This window comes from Gorilla gorilla, chromosome 2 (assembly GCF_029281585.2).
Source record: "Gorilla gorilla gorilla isolate KB3781 chromosome 2, NHGRI_mGorGor1-v2.1_pri, whole genome shotgun sequence".
Taxonomy (NCBI): domain Eukaryota; kingdom Metazoa; phylum Chordata; class Mammalia; order Primates; family Hominidae; genus Gorilla; species Gorilla gorilla.
Genome location: NC_086017.1, coordinates 116190231 through 116214702, shown reverse-complemented (window position 1 = coordinate 116214702; position 24472 = coordinate 116190231).

The window sequence follows — 24472 nt, the reverse complement described above, 5'->3', positions numbered from 1 at the left end:
TATTTGCAGGTACCAGATAATGTTTTTTTCTCCTTACTATCCTATGCACTATCTAATTATGTGGGGAATAACGGAAGCACTGGTGTTGTTTTATACTTAGAAAGATGTGAAATAAAGTGACAAAATAGATATCTGAAGTATTTGCAAATACATTTATTTCCCCTGGATACAAGGTCAATATAAGGTACACTCAAACAGTTTGACAATACAAGCAGGTTTTGAAGGTGAGTTACTCTTTTAAATTTTATTATAAATTTTTCCATCAATATACCAACTTCATCAGTTTGCTGTCATCCTTGCTATAAAGAAACAGAAAAGTAGATTAATAGCCAGAAATTCATATCAGTTAATCTTTTGTATTCAACTATTCCTGATTTCAATCTTTGAGGTATGTTTTCAGGTTTTGCAGTCATCAAAACAAGTGCCTACAAACATTTTCAGATGGAATAAATCAATATTTTGGTCTTCTTCTTCAAGAAAATTGCCAACTCTTAGGAATGGTCATTTTAAGGAAGGAGCTGCCCTCAGCCAATCCTAAATCATTCTTTTCATTTGGTCTAACCACACTTAGTTTAATCTGTCTACCTTCTTCAAATAGAATTATTTGAAGAATAATTCAATCCCCACTCCAGCCTTTATTCATTATCCCAGCTTTCTCCAAAAATTACCCACTCTCCCACTTTGCCTCTAAAATATTGCTCCAGCATCTCTTCCTCCATGGTACAATTGCATGCTGGAGGCTCTCCAGAGCTGATTGTGCACATCTCTTCTCAATGCAGCCTCCAGTGATGTCATGTTGGCAGCTTGAAATCTGCCACTGTGGCATTATTTATGCCCTGCAGAAATTGGAAATTGCCAAATACTACAAATAAAGGCCTTTTCTCTGATTGCTGGTTGTTAAACATTTATTAGTACAATACGGTCCATGGAGCTGACTTTTGTCTTCACTGGCCACTGTAACAGCAGCAACACAGTGCATAACGGCCTGAGTTTGGTGTCAGATAAACTGGAGTTTGAGTTCTGGCTTACTTATTTAGAATTTGTGTGACACTGAGAAAGTTATTTCACCTCTCCAAGTCAGTTTTCTCAAATAAAATAATACATGCAAAGTCACTGGGACAGGAAAGTGCTGATAAACCTTAGCTGTTTCTCAATAGCCCCTAATCCTTCATGTCTAAGCCATAGGAAGTTTCGACTATCTATGTCTGTAGTTGCATGTTAATATCATTTACATTTGCTCTGTCTTTCACCATTAAAACCCCTCAAGTTTTAAAAAAGATCATCATCATATTTTGTTTAATGTGTTTGGTAGGCAATGAATCCATAATAAATTCTGCTTTAGGGCATATTGGTAGAGTAGGCAGACAGTCAGGGATGTGTGCCCAGTGATGCTTGAAATGCATTTAATAGAGTATAAAGGCATCAATGACTAGTGAAGAGAACCAGAGTTTAAGAGTAAGGATGCCTAAATTTCAATCTCAGCACATGGCATATAAAAACTACACAAATTGCGAGATTAGATAACTATAATTTTAAATCCCTGTTCTGTCTCTATCTGTGTAGCCTTCATCAACTTTTTGACTTTAGCTTCCTCTTCTGTTGAGCACAGTTAAGAGTAGCTTTGTACTTACCCTGAAAAGTCGTTATGTGGGTCAAATGTATTAAAGAATGTTAAATGTGTGAATAGTAGTCTCTGAATAAAAGGTGGCTGTTATTCTTCCACTAGTTGATTGCATGGTTTCATCTTCCTAAGCTTCATAGACTTTAACTATACCTATAAAAGGAAGAGGGCTGGTTTGGTGCTCTCTTAAGAGGCCTCCTCGTTCTGAATGAAATTCTTTGTACCTAAAGCCTTTTATTCCAGAAACAGAAGTCTTATTGCCAATATTCTTTGGAAAGCAAAAATCCCTTTTTTCCAGTTTCACTACTCCCAGCCCAGGCCCTCATCACCTCTCATATCTATATAGCAAGTTTAAAACCAGTGTCCCTGCCATCTGGCTCTTCTCTTTATTCTCCAGACTTCCCCTGCTCATCTTAACACAAACAGACAGACAGACACAGACAAATTTGATTATGTCACTTCCTTTCTTTAAAATCTCTGCTGGAGTCATTTAATCTTCACAATGAAAGCTACACTTAATAGCAAGATCTATAAAGTCCTTGACATTCTTGCCCCTAGTTGTATATTTGCCCCTTTTTGGTTTCACAAAACATATCACAACACTCTGTCATGAACTCTACGCTTCACTCACTGTTTTCTAAACATACCATGGCAGCCTTTCTCAACTGTTTAATTACATATGTGGTTCCCTCAGCCTGAATGTACCTCCCACTCCCATCCCTTTGACTGGGTTACTCCCACTCATATTTCAAGACCCAGCTCACATGTCAAATTGTCTGTTAAGCCTTTCCTGATTCCCCTAGGCAGTGTTAGTCACTGCTGCCACTGTATTTCTACAGCTTTAGCACTTACCTCTTTGATATATTTATCTGTTTACAAGTCTGACACCTCCACTAAAGCAGTGACTCCTTAGAAGGGATGTACCACAGGTCTGGAGTCAGACTGTCTGATTTACAACCCCCTGCATCAACACATGTTAGATGTGTGCGTTTGAGGAAGCTTCTTCGCTTCTTTAATCCTCAGTTTTCTCACCTACAAAATGGAGCTAATATGCTGCTGATCTCAGATAATCCTTATATTATTGAAATGACAAAACACATGTAAAGCTCCTACGTCAATGTCCGGCATATATTAAGGACTTAGTTAATATTACAAAAAATGGTGATGATAAAGATGGCTATAATGGAAGAGATAGTAAGGCAGGGGGAGGAGAGAAGGTGATGCAATAGAAACCTCATTTATGTTTTTAGCACCTTGGCCTCTTCTAAATGTCTAGCCCATAGTAAGTGCTCAATGCATGTTTGCTGAATGAATGCTTGTGTGATACAACTTTACAACACAGCCGAAATGTCAAATTCCAGCTCTTTTCTCATATCTGATTCAAGGAAGTTGAATTAACTTTTGGGATGCCAGAAACTCAAGTTCTAACAAAGAGGAGAAATTAGAGGAGGAAAAAAGAAGATGGGGGAGAGAAAATGGCAAGAGCTGGGTTGGAGGTGCAGAATATAAGTCAAACTAACCTCCTTCACAGCTTTGCCTCAGCATTTTAGATGGTTTTATTGCTGGGGACTGAAATAGGCTTTAAAGAAAAGAGTGAAGATGTGCGGATTCCAAATCTAGAGAGCAGCTCCACCATAGGGACCAACCCAGGTTCTAAAGACAGTCAAAGCCAAATTCCTTTGATGTTCTCTGAGAGCCTGCAGGCAAAATAGCAACTCAGCAAGGGGTTGGAATGCAAGTGGCATGGAATGAAAATGTGTGTTCCTGTTACAGGGCCAAGGAAGGGAAGGACAAACCTCACCTATTAAAGAAATCCCTGGACTGGAAAGGACTGGAACATTGGGAGTGCAAGTCCACATTAGCGGAATAGTATGTTCTGAAGGCATTTGAGCAGATGAAAACCTGATACACGGGACATAAAACCTGAGGAAAATTATTTCATGGGAACGGTAAAAATGGTGGAGAGAGTAAATTGGGCAAGGGAGAAGAACGGAGGAGAGGGAGAGGGAAGTGCTGCTGAACTTATTTCAAAGAAGAAGAAGAAAAAAAATGATCTCTTGTTTTTCATTAAATAATGGATGCTTTCCAGGCCAGCCAGAGTCGCGGCTGATTCTGTTCTGCGCTCAGAGGAGGAAAAATCAAACCAAACCAAAACAAAAAACAAAACGGGAAAAGATGAGCGTTTCCTTTTCCTCCTCCCTTCCTCCAACCGAGTTCTTCCTTCAGCCCCAGGGCCCGCGAGGGGGAGGTCTTTTTCCTTTGCTGCCCGAGGTTTGCGTCCTTCCGGGGCCCAGCAGCCCGAGTTGCGTTTGGTCCCGAGACCGGACAGGCGGGGAAGCTGGCTCAGTCTCTCCCTCCTGGTTTTCTCTCTCCTCTTCTCTCCGCTGCTCTTCTCAGCGGGCGCTTGCTCTCTCGTGCGTCTCCGCACCCAGCGGTTCGGAGCAAGGGCCATTGATACTTCTGGGGGATTGGGAGGGTCCCAAATGGTACACCAATCCTTCCTCTACAAGGAAACGTGTCTTTATGAGCGGAGAGTGATTTCGATGGCCGAGGACCCTTGTCCTGCATCCCGCGGAGCTGACCCAGGACCGCTGGGTGGGCGGCGCTCTAGCTCTGGATGCGCTGTCTCGGAGCCTTCCCGGAGGAGGCTGAGGCGACACCGGCCCCCGGGTAAACTATGGCTCCTGCCTTTGTGTAGAGGAGATCTTGGTCAGGTTGCGGTTCCCGCAGATCCTCCTGGGATTCTGTTCCTCCAAGTGAAAGGCCAAAGCCCTGCCTTGTTAATAAATAATAAGCCGCTGACTCATTTCAGGGAAGTGGACAGACTGACTTAGGTAAATGAGTGTCACAAATATGTTAAACAAAATTAGCAAATACAGGCCGGTCTCTTGCCATTATCACTGGCAAGACGAAGTCCAAGGTTTTTCCATATATTTTTCTGGGGATATTCCTGGTACCCTCCACCCCAATAAACGTATATTATAAATGGCACTGTATTATTGATAGTGCTGTTTAGAAACGATGATTGCACTTAAATCAATAATATGAACCTACCAAAATTAAATACAACTGTTTCTAGTTAAAAAGAAATTCACAGCAATCAAGAATGCATACGTTCGCAAATTCTAATAATTGAATTGCTCCTCTAGAAACTGTGGACAGGGTTGTGAAATGCAGGACTACAGCTGAGTGGATTGCACAGCGAAAGGCCTGTTCAAGTCTGAGGGCTTCTGGGGGATTGTTTTGTATGTAGGTGAGAACGCTGATCTCTGCACAATTGATACATAGAAAGTTATTGAATTGATGTGGGAAACAAAATTATAAGAAATCCTTTGGCAATATCTGAAAGGTAGGATTTAATTCTCTGTCATTCAAGAAAAAGGAGCAGTTCAGCTTTCAAAATGTATCCACATTATACAGTCAGCCAATAAAGTATAATCCCCATTCAAGCTATTAGAGTACAACATAGGGTGACAGTGGGATTTTTAGCTTGGTTAAAGCAAATAAAATACTGTAGAAGGAATGAAATCAAACTTGTTGAAACTTGGATTTGTAGAAATATAAGGCAGCTTGGAGAAGATGAATTCAGGTGGAAAATGACCTTTTGATTATGTTCAGGAAGGCATTAGAATGTCAGGAGAAATGCTGGAAAGGAGATTTATTGCCGTAAGCACAGTTGACAAGTTCCATTTTGTCGAGTCTCTTGGATGGAGGAAGGAAACCAGCATTTCAGGAGGTGATTAAAAGAGCCCTGCAAAGTCTTCAGTAATCCAGGGAGACCCAAATACAGAAGAATTCTGTTGCCCCTAGTCTGTTTAGAGACTCGAAGAACCCTACTATTGGGTTTCCACCACAGATATGCTTATTCCTTATCAGAATGTTTGTACTAGATACATTGTATGACTTGTAAGATGGACTGGACCAACATATGTGTGTACCTTTCTTTCTTTCAATAGAAAATTTCTCCCTTCCCTTCTTCCTTCTTTCTTTTTGTCTTTATTTGTATTTTTACATATGTGTATATATATATATACACACACATCTGTGACTATATACGTATATATGTATAAATATATGTGTGTGTATACACACACACACACACACATGCACACACACACACATATATATTCAGAGACCCAGAGAAGAAGAGGGGATCGAAAATATAAATTATTTTTTGTGATAAGATGAAGCTACATGTATATACTCTTCTACATTTTGAAGACTGCATTCACATTCAATGACTCATTAGAGACACACATCCACATTTTTGTGGCCAACAGGTCTAATATTAGAATTCCCATTTTAAAGATGAGGAAATGAGGATAAAATAAGAGAAGTGATGTGTCTAATGCCCTTTTCATTTTGCTACAAGACCTTTCACAATACTTGTGATTCATAAGCATGAACTAAATCCACATGAGCCTCAACACATCCCCCTTTCATGACCATTTTCCTTCTCTTCTTTTTAATTTGCATATTTGGTTAAAATCCTATATGATTTCAATAATTCTCCATATATACCAACTTTCTTTGCTTTATTTTTCTCATTAGCCCTTATGACTATTTAGCATACCTTAAATTTTATATATTCATCTTTTTTGTGTGTTGCCTTTCTGCCACAGAAAATACACTCAAAAAATATAGGAAATTATTTTTAGGGGTAATTATTTTTCAGAGTAGGGGAATACTATTTTCTGCTGTGTCTCCAGTGTCTAGAAAAATGCTTCGCAAATAGTAAACACTCCATAAATATTTGTTAAATCAAGCCGTTCATGAATGACTCCTTACAAATTGTCCATTTGGATCTAATTACCATCATTCTGCCAATGCTTTCTGTAAGGAAAGAGTGGTATTAATTACTTGCAAGAAAAATAATGAAAGTAAGCTCATTGCAAGACTCTTGATGCTTGATGGGGGAAATGAAATTCTTTCTTTGTTTTCCTTAGTTCTTTCTGACTATTAACAAAATGCAGTGTTTGGAACCTCATGTGACATGGCCAAATGATGCCTCTGCTAAGGCAAGAAAAATTTTTATGAGTCTCATGTCTTTACTGCCTTCTACTCCTCATCACCTTGCTCTCATGTGTATATAAACTTCAGGCAATATTCCTTGTCTACGTCCAGGGAATGTATTTTCCCTGGACCAGTGCCTTGCACATACAATCTTTCCAGACTTTTCCCTTCCTCATTAAGTTTTACCTGTCCCTTTTCCCATTTCTTCCACTGTCTACTTTCCTTACTGTTTTAGCTTCCAAGATAATACATTTCAATTTTGTTGGAATCAAGTAGCCTCAGAATTGGATGGACACACAGTACGGCTTCTCTCCCAGTACAGAAAATCTTTTTTACAGGATCGACAAGTGAGAAGCAGTGTGGGTGAGAACTCACTCTCTGAACACAAGACAGATGTGCTTTCTGCCTTTTACAAAGGCAATTATGTAACCTTTTAAACTTCAAACTCTTTATGTAGAGAATAATGACAAAGTAGTTCTCATCTTCTAGGGCTGCTGTGAGGGTTAAATGGGAAAATGAAGGCAGAGTGCATGGAATATTTCTTGTCAGTAGTAAGCACTAATATATATTATCTAATACCAGTAACATCCTTGATAAGTTATCTTTCAGATTCCATTTCAGTGCCATCAGTATTGGGGAAGGAGACCACTACTTTCTTGAGTTAATCAGTTCTTTTTAAGACAAATTCTCCAACTGCTATTAAGATTCTTTTTAATAGACTTAGTCTATTTCCTTATAACTTCTGTCCATTAGTTCTTGGTGTTTACTTAGAGAAATATAGACAAAATATGTGTCACCTCTTTGATAGGGCAATGTTTAAAATTTTTAAACACAATTACTATGGCCTGTCAACGTCTACTCCATTGCATTCGAAGATTTCCCAGTCACATCAACAGTTGTATATGTATACACACACACACACACACCACACACACACACACAGTGGTTTCCCACCCTGACACCAACCTGACTGCTTCTCTTGTGATAAACTCCAGTTTGCCTATATACCTCTTCAAGAGTAGCATTGAAATTTGATGCAAGAGCCTAATTGTTATCTAATTAGTACAAGCCACAGGGGAGATATTATCTCTCAAGTTCTGGACATTGTATTCTTAATGGAGGCTGAGATTTCATTAGATTTCTTAGCAACCTTGTCACGTTGTTGGGGGCTTGTCTAGCTTGTTAACCAAAAGTTAGAACTCCATGTCTCTTTCATATGAATCGCTGATGAACTAGCCTGTTCTGTACATGAGTAACTAAGAATGTGTCTAACACCAATGTCTAGCATTTATTCCCACTAAATCTCACTAAGGAAACTTCTGGAGACAATACCTTCAACCTGCTCTTCACAAACTTCATTTTTCCCTTCTCAATACTTATGAATGATGGTATTCACATAAACTACAAATGCTCATAGGCAAACCCATGATTATTTGGAATTCCCATCTGCCAGCTGTAACTCCACCCTTTACTCTTCTGTGGAAAAAAGCGTATCAGAACTTAAGTGAGTCAACTAATGAACTAAATTCAAAAGGTAATGGCCTAAAGCTTTTTGAAGAACTCAGGTGAAAATCTTTATTATATTGGGGAAGAAAAGAATTTCTTATGCATTGTCAAAATAAGAAAGAAAGCACAAAAAATAAAAGAAGAATCTAACACATTTGACTTCATTAGGATAAAAACCTCACCAAGATATCATAAAGAGAATGAAAGATATTTGCAAAAAATGTAATGGACAGAAGACTAGCCCTTTCACCCAAATTATAAAGAACTCTTCTAAATTACTAAGGAAAAGACAATCAAATAGAGAAATGGCCTAAAGACTTAAACATGTGCTTCATAGAAGAAGAAATCAAATCGAGCAAAAATCACATGAAAAAGATTAGCAGTCAGGGAAATGTAACTTAACACTCAATGAGATAGCATTTGACACTCACTAAAATTATAAAAACAAAAATGACTAATAATGCCAAATGTGAAGGAGTAGTTACAATAATGAGAAATCATAATCTGCTGGTGGGTATGGTTTTATTTAACATAACAACAGTTCCAAGTGAATGGTCCAGTTTTAGAAGTGGCTTCTTCTACACAGTCATTCAAGGATCAATGATTCTTCTATCACATTACTTGGTCATTTTTTAGGTATTGTCTATTTTTGCATGGTCTATCAGCTGGATTGCAGGAATGTCTGTGTCCCAGAGTGTGGGAAGGGGAGAGAGAATACGGAAAGTATATATCAATTTTTTAAGGCCTAGACCAGAAAATGTCTTACCTCCTTTTCACGAGACTCCATTAGCAAGAACTGAGTCACATGGCCAAAAATGGCTTTGAGAAGACTTGTAAATGTCTTCTTCAGCCCTTTATTTTCATGAAATAAGAGAGGAGCAGATAGGAATGAACAATTCTATTCCTAGAGATTTGTTTCCAAATGTGGACCAGGAGTTGTTGTTGAAGAACAATATTCTTAGAACATAGAAGCATTGTTTTTGTAACTAAAAAACCTGGAAATAATTCAATTACCTATCAACAATAGACTGAATAAATGAATTGGGGTATACAATAAAAACTATATATAGCCATGAAAATAAAATACTGTTATACATCAGTATAGATTAATGCTATAGCTATGCTAAAAAATTAGTCAAAAATATATACAGGATGATACCATTTGCATAAAATTAAAAAGGGCAAAATTTGAAAATATAATATTTAAGGATATCTATATGGATGATAAGCTGAAGACAAGTAAGATAATGAAACCACAGAAGTCAGGATAATGAGTCACTGTCTTTTGAGAGGAAGGAAGGAGATGAGATTGGGAAAGGCACTCAGTACAGGCTTTGCCCTATTTCCTACCAAGAGGTGATTACATCAGAGTATTTCCTACATTTTAAAATGTACAGATATGTTTGCTATAATTTTCTGTGCATATATTGAACAACAAAACTTTTTCTAACAAAACAAATTTAAAAAGTAAATAACTTTAAAAATCATATATTTTCAGTATATAAGTAGCTACTTGTGACATGCAATTGGCAACACAAGTGTCAAGACAACATAATTGTTGCTTTTCCTAGAGGATGAATTTGCAGTGGAAATTTCAGCCATTCTGAGCCCTACTTTAGTGAAGATATTTTGGGGATGTTGAAGAATGGGTGCTTCTTCTATCACATGATGCAGGCTCCTTCTTTCTCTCTTCTGTCTTCTGGGTTAGTCAACTCATTCTGTGCCCACTTGCATGCAAATCATACAAGAGTGAACAAACTTCATTCAAGCATATAAGAACATTTCTGCTTTTAAAAAGTAGCAAGCTACAATGGACTGAATGTTTGTGTCCCTCAAATTTTACATGTTGGAATCCTAATTCCAAACACAATGGGATTGTATTTGGAAGTGAGACTTTTGGGAGGTAATTAGGTCATGAAATGGAGCCCTCATGAATGACGTTAGTGCCCATATAAAAAGGACCTCAGAGTGCTCTCTTGCCCTCCTTTGCTATGTGAGGAAATAGGGCAGTCCACAGTAGGAAGAAGGCTCTCCCCAGGACTCATCATGCCAGCACCCTGATGTTGAACTCCCAGTCTCTATAACTATAACAAATACACAATTTTTTGTTGACTTTAAGCCACCCAGTCTGTGGTACTTTGTCATAGCAGCTCAAACTCTGACACAAACATATGTCAGTGTTCTCATCAATTCCTTCAATGCAGCAGAGTGATAAGAATATGGTTCTAGAATCAGGGTGCCTGGGTTAAGATCTTGGTTCTGCTCTGTCACCATAGACAACCTTCTTAATATATCTAAGCCTCCATTTCTTCATCTATAAAACAATAATTTAAATAGTACCAACTCTGCAGGGATATTGTAGGGAATAATATAATGTATAATGATTTTACACACGCCTATTTTATAGTAAGTGCTTTAAATGTTGTTAAAAAGTACAATAATAGAAATTATTTTCAGTTAGCAGTTGGTTAATACCAAGATATGTAGAAATGTCACATACTGCATGGCCAAATATAGCCTTTTAAATTTTGTGCAAAAACTAGTTCTAACATATGGTAGCCTTGGTATGTAATGGGCACCCAATAAATCCTAGCTTCTGTTTACTTTAAGGTATTCAGAAACTTTGTCCTGTTTCTTTCAATATGTTATTACCTATGAGTCTAGTAATTAGAGCGAGAAGTTATAATTAGGACATAGGCTATGATATAAGAGAAAGTCAATATCTCTGTAGTGTTGTGAGTTTTTGTCTTAAAATTTTTGCTGTCTTGGAGTTCAGACTTTCAAGTGGTCAATTATGTAAAATAAAATTATGTAAAATTAAATGGGATAACTATTTGTAAGTTTTAGTACTGTAACAGCATGTTATAGGAACTTAGTACAGTTAACATTTTTCCTCATTTGGAGTTGCTTTAGATACTGCATAAAACATTGTAAAATATATCCTTAATATATTTTTGTCTTTGGAGTTTGAGTCTGATTTTTGGAAATAGCTAAAAGCCACTCAGAGCCAAGTATGGTGAATAATGTGAGTGAACAAGTTGTATAATACCATTTTTGGTAAAAAATGAGGTATTATAAAATTAATGAGACTTTTTCTTGTATGGTTTATAAACTGGCTCTGAAGGCAATTCTAAAAAAATGTTCCACACATGGTTTAGGCAGTGACAGTATCTTTGGAATAATTTTAAAGACTGCTTTTTATCTTGTCAGGCCATGTTGACATCAGCCATATGCAGTACAGCTATATTAGTTATTAAAGTATTGAAGTAATTCTCTCCTTATTATTAATAGCCTTTTTCTTGAATTCCCCTAAATATGGTTCCTCCAACTGCACAGCTGCTTCGGCCCCTAGACTAGGTTAACCCATGGTATGGCAAGGGGTCTCTAACCCTGTTTTAGTACTACAGCAGTCTTGATTCTGATTGGGATGTAGAGCTATTCAGTTTGCTAATTATTTTGAATGTCACTACTGTCTGTCATATTGTCTGACCAGAAATTTTATTGCCTTGGCATGGCTCATTTGGATGTTAAGCATGGGTAGCTTGAAAAACATCAACAACAGTATCTTTCTGGGATAACTAGAACAGAAAATTAGTAGTTCTTCTCTGAAATACCTGATCATGGTAGAAATTCTCTTCTTAATCTGGTGCTACATGCAGCAGATTAAGACTTCATATACCTCACATCAATAAACAAATGCTTTGTCACTGCAGGATAGACAGAAAACAAACCTGAATACTTCTGAAGTTATTTCCAACAGCCTTATAATTGTTAAAGCATTCTAATTCAAGTGATAATTGCATGGGATTTCTAGGTATGCTAAAAAAAAAAGTAGAATAAATTCCTTGATGCTTATAAGGCAGATAGTACAGATCAATCCAATCTAGAGATGTGGTTGGAAAAAAATCTTTAAAAATCCATTTAGGCATTTATGGTCCATTTACTTTCACAATTTTCAGTTGTTCCCCATTGTACTCACTTCATTGATATTTTTATTGGTCACAAAATGGTGATTGTTTTATTTTTGTCATAAAATCCCCACCTTATTGACAATTTTCAATTAGAGTTTCACTTAACATTAATTGAAATTGCTAGCTATTGACATCATGTGATCATACATTCACGTTGCTGCAGCAGTTTACCTACAATAATCCCAAAGAAGTCGTATAATGAAGTTAATGCTATATTATAAATGGCAAGTTCATGACTTTTTATTCATATGTTTCAGTGTTGGAGGTGGGACCTGATGGGAATTGTTTATATCACTCAGTTCACATGAGATCTGGTTATTTAAAAGTATGTGATACCTCATTCCTTCTCTCTTGCTCCTGTTCTTGCTATGTGATGTGTCTGCTCCCCCTTTGCCTTCCAGCATGATTGGAAGCTTCTTGAGGTCTCGCTAGAAGCAGATGCTGCTATGCTTCCTGTGTAGCCTGCAGAACTGTGAGTCAATTAAACCCCTTTTCTTATAAATTGCCCAATCTCAGGTATTTCTTCATAGCAGTGCAAGAACAGCCTAATACAGTGAATGAGGGAAGTATCTGGGTATAGAAATGACATTCCTGAAGTAGTTTCATCAGTTAAAATTTTGGAAGTCTTGGCTGCAGGGCCTGTGGTAGCCATGCCGAGAGTGGGGTTTAAAGCGGTCAAGGGCCCCGTCCCTCCCAGCTTAATTTTTAACTTGTGAGAACTAGATGGCAAACAATATGCACAGGTTTTGGGGCTCTTTTTTAAGATCTTTCTCATTTTAAGAAAAAGAGACACTTTAGAAGCTAAGGAATGAAACAGTGTGACAAAAATGCCAAAGTCCAGACTGATACTCTTTCCCACAATGCTGTGTTTGAAATAGCTGGTGTAGACTAATAAAACAAGGAGAAATAAATGGAAACAGAAAGATTATTTTATGTATATTTCCATAAAGGCAATAAATAAATACTTTGCTTGGCTTAGAGTCTTTGTTACAAAGTCATAGAGCCTAGGCAATAATATGGTTCTCAACACAGCAGCATGTGGAAGTCCTGTGAAGCATTATATAACTTTGCTGGTTTCTTCTCTGGGGATATAAATTTTGTGTTTATTTTAACAGTTAATGGTTTCATTACTGAAAGAAGAATCAAAGTAGAATTATATTAGTTATTTATTGCTGTGTAACAAATTACCCTAATACTTAGTGTGCTTAAAACAAAAGTAAACATTTGCTATCTCTCTGTTTGGGGGCCGTAATTTGAGGGTGGCTCAGCTGCACTGTTCTGACCCAGGGTTTCTCATGAGACTGAGTCAACGTGTTGGCTGGGACTATCCTCAGATGGAGGCTGGACCTCGAAGATTTGCTTCCAAGATGGCTCACTTATATGCCTGGCAAGTTGGTGGTGTTTGTTGGCAGAGGCCTCAGTTCTTCCCTGTGTTGGCCTCTCTTTTGTGCTGCTTGATTTTCCTTGTGACATGGCTGCTGGTTTTGTTCAGAGTGAGCAAACCCAGAGAGGAGAGATGGTAGAAACAATGATTTTTATAACTTTGCCTCAGAAGTCACATTCTGTTACTTCTTCAATATTCTATTGCCAAACACATCAGTCTTATCACTCGTTGTGGGAGGGAACTATGTAAGGACATGAATACCAAGAAAAGATTACAGCCCAGTGCGGTGGCTCATGCCTGTAATCCCAGCACTTCAGGACGCAGAGACAGGAGGATTGCTTACATCCAGGAGTTCCAGAACAGCCTGGGAAACATAGCAAGACCTTTCCTCTACAAATGACATGTGCCAGTAATCCCAACTACTAGGGAAGCTGAGGTGGGACTATGTATGCATGTAGTCCCAGCTACCCAGGAGGTCTAGGCTGCAGTAAACTGTGAATCATGTCACTATACTCCAGCCTGGGCAACAGAGTGAGACTCCATCTCAAAAGAAGAAAGAAATATATATATAATTTTGGGAATCATCTTGGAGGCCAGCTACCACAAATGTGAAAAACTTCAATGTAAATATCATGCACTCAAGGGATGAACAATGGTTATATTTTGTCTTCAGTTCTCCATCTTCCTTATAGGTTTCATTAATATTGTATCTACTAACATGACCTCATTTAATTCCCACCACAAAGAACTGTAAGCAAGATTATTGATCTCATTTTCACATGAACAAATGGAGGCTTAGAGTGATAGGTAACTTATACATACTAGATTGCACAACTAATAAGTGATTGAATTAGGAGTCCAATTCACTGCCACTCATTGATTTGTATTTAACACAATGCAATAAAAGACAAATAAGTTGGTGGACTGCCACTGTTTAAGTAATAAAGTATAAATAGAAAATGAGGTGGAGTTAGAGGGTTTATGCTCATGTCTTAGATACTACTCAGATCTTGCTTGAATTTCTCTCAAAATTAACAACTGGCTGTTAACACCTGAGCTAGACTAGTTTCCAATGTCTAAGCAGTAGCTTTGTTTGCTACGAACTTGATTTTGCCCAATTCTTAGAGTCTTAGATAGCAAGACACTCAATTTAAGTTAATGAACAATTGATAGATGCATCAAAATTCTAGGTAATTCACTTATATATGAAATATAACTATCAGGCCAATTAGGTATTTGCTTTGATCTAACTAGCACATTCTACCTCTGCAAGAAATTATTTAGTTAATTCTGTCAGTTGGTATAATCTAGATGATGCTACTGTGACAATCCCCAAATTTCCTGAAAAACGTTGATTTCTTGCTTATATATGTTTAACCTTTTATCATCAGGGTAGCCTTCTTATTGTAGTATATCAGGGAAATATGCTGATGCCGACCCTATGTCACATGCTGTCTGTGACAGGTCCAGGATTTGTGGGGTCTTAAGGCTTATACTGTTTTAGATGCACTTTTTAAGATATATAACGGCCGGTTGCGGTGGTTCATGCCTGTAATCCCAGCACTGTGGGAGGCTGAGGCGGGCGGATCGCGAGGTCAGGAGATCGAGACCATCCTGGCTAACACGGTGAAACCCTGTCTCTACTAAAAAATACAAAAAATTAGCCGGGCGTGGTGGCGGGCGCCTGTAGTCCCTACTGAGGCAGGAGAATGGCGTGAACCCGGGAGGCGGTGCTTGCAGTGAGTTGAGATCGCGCCACTGCACTCCTCCTGAAATTCAAGGAAATCACGCACTGCTCCTGCGCGACAGAGCGAGACTCCGTCTCAAAAAAAAAAAAAAAAAAAAAAAAAAAACAAAGATACATAACACAAAATTACAAGTTTTAATAGCTTCACAATAAATCAGCCTCATGCTTCAACGATTGCCATGTCAAGGAAGAGGAATATGGTGAATCACATACTCACTGTTGTAGCTTCAATCTAGAGGTGACACAGTCCAAAGTCAAAGTGGATTGGGAAGCACAGTTCTACCATGTGTCCCCAAGGAAGAGAGCTGAGAATATTTGGTAAACAGCACTAACGATTACCACAGTAATCAAGAAGCAGAGGCTGGAGAAATACATGATTTAAATGTATAGTAGCACCATCTTTTATACTTCGAAGTGTCTACTCATACAAAATGTCATTAGCTACCCCCCCAACAGACTACAATCATAAGTTCGCTTTCTGATGTCTCCCTTCTAAGGATTGCACAAAGATGGGTATAGGCAATGCTTGTTTCAGGAATTTTAATTTCTGTTTTTTTTTTCAGTGATCAATTATTTGTCAGATTAATGCAGTCTTTCATTAACATGATATTACCTTTATCAAGGTATATGCTGGTTTTAAAAAAAATCTTTTCATGTGGCTTTGCTTATAACCACTGTTTTTATATATTGCTTTTCTAGTCTGTTGCAAAATTGTCTTACTTTCAAATTCGTGGAAATGTACTACCTAAAATACCTTCTAGCATTATTATAATGACGCCCAGAACCCAGTTTAGTAAGTATGATTTCTCTGAGTAATGGTTGCTATTATGAGGGTCTGAAATAATCATTTCGAATTAGGTTTTAGTATAAAGAGAAAGATGTTTATTTAAAGTTGAGTTTTGGTTTTTGATTGGATATACTGGCATAGTAGAGTACAGAGAGAATATTCACAATTGACTACTGTTTGTGAAACACAAAATAATTATATTTTATAATGCATTAATAATACCTATAACATTATTTGAAAGACAAATCTTTATGTTTACTTGCAATTAATTTGGAAGTATGTTAAAAATTAGATATGTGCTTTTGTACATGAACATATTCATGTCCATCTCTCAAAGCAATTCTAATAGACCATTTGTTTTTCCGTACTTAGCTCCTAACCATCTACCTTAACAAAAAAGGAGTTGTGATTTGGATAATATTCAAAAGAATGACAATAGAAATCTTAAAATGTATTTAGTTCCTAGTAATGTAATAAGAAATGATGATTTATATTAATGCTACTTAGCTATGACATTTCATAGCATTTTATAAAAGACAATTTACTTTCTCTGTTGTTTGAGTTATACTGAACTTTCAATTTCCACTACAATAAAAGGGAGACTTGGCATAAATTACATTAAAAAAATGGTAATGTTTAAAATGTATTGTGTGCTTCATGCTAGACACCATGCTACTTTATGTGTTTAATATCGATGAAACTGCCTAACGACTCTATGAGGTAGATCTAATTTTCTCCATTTTATTGATGAAGAAGGTGAGACTGGAGAGGTTAAGGAATTTGGGATTACACAGCTAATAAATGATATAGCAAGCCAACCTCATTCAGAACTTCAATATATTATTTCATTAATTACATTTCCCTTGTACTCTCCAAATCCTGAATAAATGCGTGGCCAGTAAGAGAGAGGTAATTTAGAGTCCTGAACAATGAGAAAATGGTTCTGTCTAGATAATGTGCAAATGGAGTTGATTTTATGTTTAAAGAAAGAAAGAAACACAGAACAAAAAACTAAATATATAAATAAAGAGTGCTCAAATATGGTTAATAGTAAACTAGTCAGAACTTAATTTTCATTGGAATTAAAATCCTATTTGAATTTGTTCCTAACTTTCTAAGCTATGATTATAGGAGCCAGCTAATATAACATGGGAGTAAATGTAGCGTCTGTGCTTTTGAGATACTGCCTGTAATTACTGGTAGGGATAGGGATATTAGAAAAAAAAACCTGTAAGATTTATTGCTCTTTCTTTATGAATGGAGAAGTAAGTACAGATTACTTAGAGTTTGCTTAAAATATCAATGAATTAATATTATTGCAGATTTTTTTTTCCTGTGTTCCTCATACTAATATAATGAAAAGTATTTAGAAGGAGTAGGGAAAGAAGAGGAGAAAGATAAATTCAAAACCACAAGATATATTTCATAAAAGTAATTTCTCTCCCAACCAACCCTAGCTTTTTATTTATTTAAGTGCCTGCTAGTTGGTTTCCATAATTTCAGATATTTTGTAGTAGAATATATGCAAACTGTACATTATTCAAATATTTATTTTACAGGAATGTGCTTAATGCTATTAGCAATTCATCTGCATGTATTCCCAGTGTGTTTGAGATTCAAGTACGAACACATATAAAAATAGTATCAGATGACTATTAATTAATTGTTTAAAGGACCATTTCCCCCTTCAGACAGTAATTATTTGACAGATTGTATGGATTCCCAGTTTGCAGTTACAATGTCTTTTCCACTGTGCTCATGCAACCCATAGCTCATGTGTCATCTTCCTTCACTTCCTTCATAGTCTATAGTTGTGTCTTACTCTTAACTCTTGAAGCATGAATATTTGTAATATTCATTTGTGTCTCATTTGTTTTTTATTTAAATTTCCTAAACAGAGTTGCCACCCTTCAGATCAGAGGAAGTTAATTGATATATTGAATGTATACTTTAAAAAAGTACTTCCTGTTGAGGCTTGCAATTAATGTTTGTTGAATGAAGTAACAAAAACGTAGAAATCATTTAGCCAACATAAAGTCACTTCAGAACTTGTGTTGATGTTATGCACTTTAGGCCAGTAGAAAAGAATAGAAACATATATTAATTTATTAAGGATATTTTTAACCAGAAAAATTATAGGTTAAAAAAATAGTAAGAGTTCTTTGGCACTTTTTTTTGCCTCTTACAAAGCAAACAAAAAGGTGTGTGGTAAAAATAACCAGAAAAATTATTATTGTAAGAAGACAGCACAGAATTGCAGCGTTGGTAATTTTTGCTCAATGTTCCATAAAACACAAATGCAGATTCTTTTAATAAAAAAGTAAAAGTGGAAAAACACAAATGTCAAACAAATTATTTATGTCAAGCTTGAGAGTTGATAGCTATATGACTCCCTGCACATTATTAAATTAAGTCACTGGTTCGTTTTTGAAAATCCATTTTCTAGTTGGTTCAACAGATGTTTACTAGTCAGTTTTAAATGGAAATGCATATTAAAATAGTTCAAATTATTAACATGCAATACAATTTGTCCAAAGATGGAAAACACTGGATAGAATGGCAATCTCAGTATGTTTCACTGAAAACAGGATTTTAAAATAGTATAAGCCACTCTTATATATAAGACTGGGGAAGGAAGTTGGGATGGAAGACTTAATTTTTTGCCAGACACTTTACAAGTGTTTTTGCATATAGTTACTCATGGTGTCTTTCACTGGTTAAAGTTAGTCTCATGAGATGTCACCTCTCTCTGCACTTTTAGATTTTTCCCTGGCATCTACAGGGAAGGGCTGCACTTCATCTAATCCCTGAAGTAGTGAGAAAAACCATCATTTCCAGCTTGATATTTTGTTCATTATGAATTTTTGCATTAACATTGATGTTTGGATATATACTTTGGATTTTAAAAAATATTGCTTTAAAATATTCTTTTCACTAATTACTGAGTGTATTGCAATCTGTTAAATTATGTACCTAAAGCAGCACCTCACTTGCCTCACTGAAATCTCAACCCGCCAATGCAAGCTTATATTCCCACGTGTCTGGTTACTCAACACAGCATGAATTGAAAGTGAACAATTTGCATATCATCTGGTTTAGGACCTCAAAGTCACCAGGCTCCAGAGAAAGTCAGAATCATTCATTTTTTAAATTTCTTCACTTATTCAAAAATAAATTCATTAATTCAACAAATACTTATTAAGGTGCTGTGTGCCAGTAAATGCTTCAGTGGATGGTTGCAAAAATTATAAACTAAACATATCAAAATACATAATTTCTGTTGTGATGTCCTACAATAACTGTTTCCTGGAAATTTGTATTGGTATATAAATAAGCTGTTTGCCTTCAAATATATATATATATATTTTATATATATATATGCGTATAGTCACTCATGGTTCCTTTCACTGATATATATATATATGTATGTGTATATATATATGTATGTATATATATGTATGTATATATGTATGTATATATATGTATGTGTATATATGTATGTATATATGTATGTGTATGTATATATAGAAAGAGAGAGAGCGTGATGCATCATTTCCCTTTTAAAAGTGACAAGTATGTATTATATGACATACTTGTCACTTTTAAAAGGGAACTGATGCGTCATGCTCAATTACATACTTTCACATGAAAATTACCAACTTATAGGAGAATATTGAGAACAGTCTATGTAGTTCCCTACTTTTAAACCATAGCTCAACCATCTTTCCATTAAAAACAATAAAACAGTTTGGTTGACAGTAACCCCACATTAAAGTATAGACTCTATTGCGGAATCTTATGTACTACTCTTCTAAATTTTTCTTTATACACGCTAGGACTTCTATTAAAATTTATGTTTCTTTCAGTTTTTGTCTTAGTCCATTCCTGCTCCTATAACCAAATACCTTAGACTGGCTAATTTATAGAAAGTATACGTTTATTGCTCACAGCTGTGGAGATGGGAAAGTTCAATATTAAGACACTGTCAGGTTCCATGTCTAGTGAGGGCCAAGTCACTGCTTCCAAAATAGTGCCCTGAACATTGTATCTTCATTTGATGGGAGCACTGAAAAGAGATGAACACTATGTGCAGCTTCTTTCACAATGGTCTTCATCTCATTCAGTAGGGTAAAGCCCTCATGACCTAACTACCTCCTAAAGGCCCCACCTCTTAATACTATTTCACTGGGCATTATATCTCAACATGTTAATTTTGGAGGGAGACACATTCAGACTACAGCAGTTTGGTTTCTTTTATTCCTTACTTATTAAAAAAATGTACTTGTTACATGAGAGAGAAATTGAATTCTTTGTGAGCTTAGGTATACCACACATACAGGGAATGTATATTTTTAATGCACTATTAATTATATTTCAAAGAGAAATAATGATACAGTCCAGAGAATGGTAATGGTTCCTTGAGTTTCCCTGTAGATCAACTTACCAGGTTGAAATACTGTATAAAACTAACTTCTAAGTGTACTAAGTACTAAGTATACTACTGTAATTCTTTCTAAGGAAAAAAATAATTTGAAACAGAAGTTGATTCATTACCACAACGCGTAATTATTTAAAACTAAGCTCTAATTTTTTCTGAGTTGATATTGAGGACACGATATACTAGATAATGAACAGATGCAGACTTGAATGAGTGACTGAGAACATATGTTAAAAAGAAACTCAGAAAGATAAACTAGATATTATTGGGAATTTTAAGTGGATTGGAAAAAACAAACTTTAAAAAAATCACTGGATTTTTATCACAAAGTAGATAGAAACAAGATAACGTGATAAAATAAAAAGAAATACCTGTAACAGCAAGCTGTTTCCCCTTATGCTCATTGACCCCTCTGAGTCATATGTTTTTGAAGACCAGTAAACAAACTTGCAAAATTGTGGTAGTTGATTATGTAGCAAAATCCAGAGAGAAAGAAACATTTTTTTTCTATATATTTTATTTTCAAGGCAATAAAATGAAAGTTGAGGTACTGGAAGGAATGATAGTAAAATAATCGATCTTAAATTGGCCTACCACTTTGGTCTTATGAAGCATAAATATATTAAGGCATTAAAATAAGAAACTAAGTATAAATCCCCCAAATGTGACAAAGTTAAAAAATAGATAAGGCAATAAAAGTAGCAGTAATGGTATTTGCTCTGTTATAGACAGGATGACTCAGTGAAATTTAGGATAAGAATGTGCAAGAGATGTTGCTGATAATGTGAATCTTCTGGGTGTGTTTCATGTTTCCTAATTTTCTTTTGATGAGTTATTTTGTGTTATAAACTGCTATTTACTGTAAGAAGACAATGCATGGATATTACCAACATATTTTCTCGTGTGATTAAGATTCTTTGTACATTGTTGATAGTCAGCCCCGATTAATCAAAATGAATTGGTAAAGTTACTGTAATTTACTGTACAGTTTGCAACTAAAGTTACAGTAAATTTACTGTAAGAAGACAATGCATGGATATTACCAACATATTTTCTCGTGTGATTAAGATTCTTTGTACATTGTTGATAGTCAGCCCCGATTAATCAAAATGAATTAGTAAAGTTAAATCTATTCACATATCATCCCTGTTTCTATGTTCGTATTCACAAGAATTGGCACAAAACAAACCTTTAAATAATCTCCAATTCATTTGCTTTTTAAAATATAGGATTCTAGTCCAATTATTGGATAGGTAAAGCTTCATTATTTTTTTCTACAGAAATATATTCAGTTTTTACAGACTTAGACATTTATTAAAAATAATACTATTTGGTGAAAATTTATGTTTCCATAGAATTTCTCATTTTCAATATATCTATGTCTAGTATAATATAAAACAAGAGCAATAAAACATATGCAATAAAACATGTCATATATATGATACAATGTAATAAATAATGAATATATTACTTTATTAGCAGGAAATTATATTAATTGCAAACATTAAGGGAAATACTCAGAATATATTTCATTGTGACTATTATATGTTTGTCATCATTTTTAGTGATTTAAAGTTTTTAGAAAATAATATTAATTGTAATGATTTCTATGATCTCCATTTTAAGAATAATTTAGGGAGAATATTTTTTCTTTTATTGCTATGATTTATTTCAAATGTCCTCATACTATAATTTACAGTAAAACACTTTAAAGATAGCATATTATACCATTAATGAAGTTGTGCCCTTGTTGTACACACAATTAGTACATACACACAATTCACCCGGAAGCTTAGTGATAACTTGTATATGAAATGCCATCCTTACTTTTTAGCATCAGTCTAATAATTGCAGGGATACTTAAAAAACTTTTAGACAGCAGAAAAATTTCACAATTATTTTCATTTCAATTCCAATTACCATGGCCTCAAAAAACTCCTTTTAAAAGACCAATTTTTGAGAAACCATTAACACTAAATCATTAAGCAATTTATAGAAAAAGAAATTAATGGTTATCCTAAGGGGGTAATCTTAGAAGCAGCTTTGTACTTACTCAGGTGTAGGATCCTGACAAATACTATCTTGGACAGTATTTTGGAAACTTGTTGTAGTTTCTATACTTAAAAACTGGAATAAATCAAGCACTGAAGATAAGAGATCACTACATTCTGCTTGGATTGGGCTTGGAAGTGAAAGCCTGGATCATGCAGCTCGCAGAAGCAATAGATACTGGATTTGGCATGACCGGTGAAGCTAAAGGACATACTACCTCTGAAAAGACAAATTAACTTAAGTATTACAGAAGAAAGAAGAAGTATATCAAATCACCGATTTCATGTGTGTAGTCTTGGTAGACCAGAAGATGACTTTTGAAATAAAGACTCTCAGAGATTGTTAAAATACCCACCCCTACTTTGTTAAAGATTTTTTTTTCAGACTCTAGGACAGAATTTCCCCTTTTTCATGGCAAGAAGACTGACATGGTTCTCACAGTTCATTCAAATAAGAAGAAAAAGTCTCATCCTTTCTCTCACACACAGTATCCTTATCTGTCTCCCCAAATAATTCATCTGGCCCAGTGAGTTCATAGTCTTAACGCTGGACCAGTCACTGTGTCAGGGTGAAGAAGTACTCTACTTGGTATCCCTGGGTCCAGGGAAACCAATGCTTAATTAATCCTGTACCACAGAAATAGAGAAAAGTTACCTCCCCAAAGGAGGGAATAAGGAAAAAAATGGAAAATTAGATGTATTTTCCAAAGATGAACAAAATCTCTGAAAGCAACTAAAATTTGAAAACTGAGTCATTGATGGAATAATTTTCTCCTTCATGAAGACAGTCGAATTTGTTTCAAATATTATTCCCTACCAAATTTTGCCATATTGAACAATGATACAGCTTTTTCATCCCCAAAAGAGAAAATATAATCGTCTGCCTCTACATTCTTAGAAGCTGCATCATTTAGTGGGGGTAAAATAGCTCAGAGAAAGATGTTTGGAAGGCAGTCATGGCTGATTAGTAACCTGTGGTTGCCAAACCAGAGTAAACCAACTCCAGTTAAGGTGTTCTCCACTTTCCACAGCCCTGTGAAAGCTGTGTTTGGTATCGGGAACTTGTGTACAGATTTTAAGGATTGATGCAGGAAGGAAAACAATAGAGTCTTTGAAAGAACAGTGGTATGTAAATTATCCATGTGTAAGGAATAGTTTGAGTGTTGTGCCAAATTTAAATTCTAAGCTTTCATGGAAGATTTGCTAGAAAGCTCTATGAAGATCACTTCTCTCAGAAACATACTCCTTATTACCTGTTCCTATCTTAACTTTCTTAAATCTGACTTCAGTCTTTGCCATTGTACTGAAACTGTGTTGTGGTTTCCTTCTTGCCAAATCACAAAACATTTCCTCCATATTCATATGGAAACTGCTTCTTTAACTTCAATATCACTGATCTTTTCTTGCTCTATTTCTACAGCTTTGTTAGAACCAATTCAGTGGCCCTTTCACAGTCCCTTACCATTGATTCTTTATTTTCTAGCCAGGGGTATTAACAAAGACCCAAGTTGTAGACATCTTTCTTCTTTCTTTTTGTCCATTTTTGAAAAAGCCCCTCCTTCCCTCACTCCCTTCTTTCCTCCCTACCTACCTCCCTCCCTTCCTTTCCCCTTTTATTTCCCTTTGCCTTTCCCCTTCCTTTCCCTTCCCTCCTTTCTTTTTCATTTTTTCTTTCCTAGCTCCCTCTGTTCCAATCTCCCTATGAACCTAAAGTTTGCTGTTAGTTTGGTTTTTAGTGGTAATCTTTCTTTAAACAAATGTCCTTGATGGATAACTGTAGCTCATACATGTTTAAGTAGTATTTCAAATTCATACTAACCCTACATTTTTATCCTATTGGCCAGTTCCACTTGATGTCTTATAGCATTGCATCAGAATAAGCTAGATTAAAACTAACATTATCAACATAATTGTCACTATGATACTCTTCATTTTTGTCATTGTCATCTGCCTA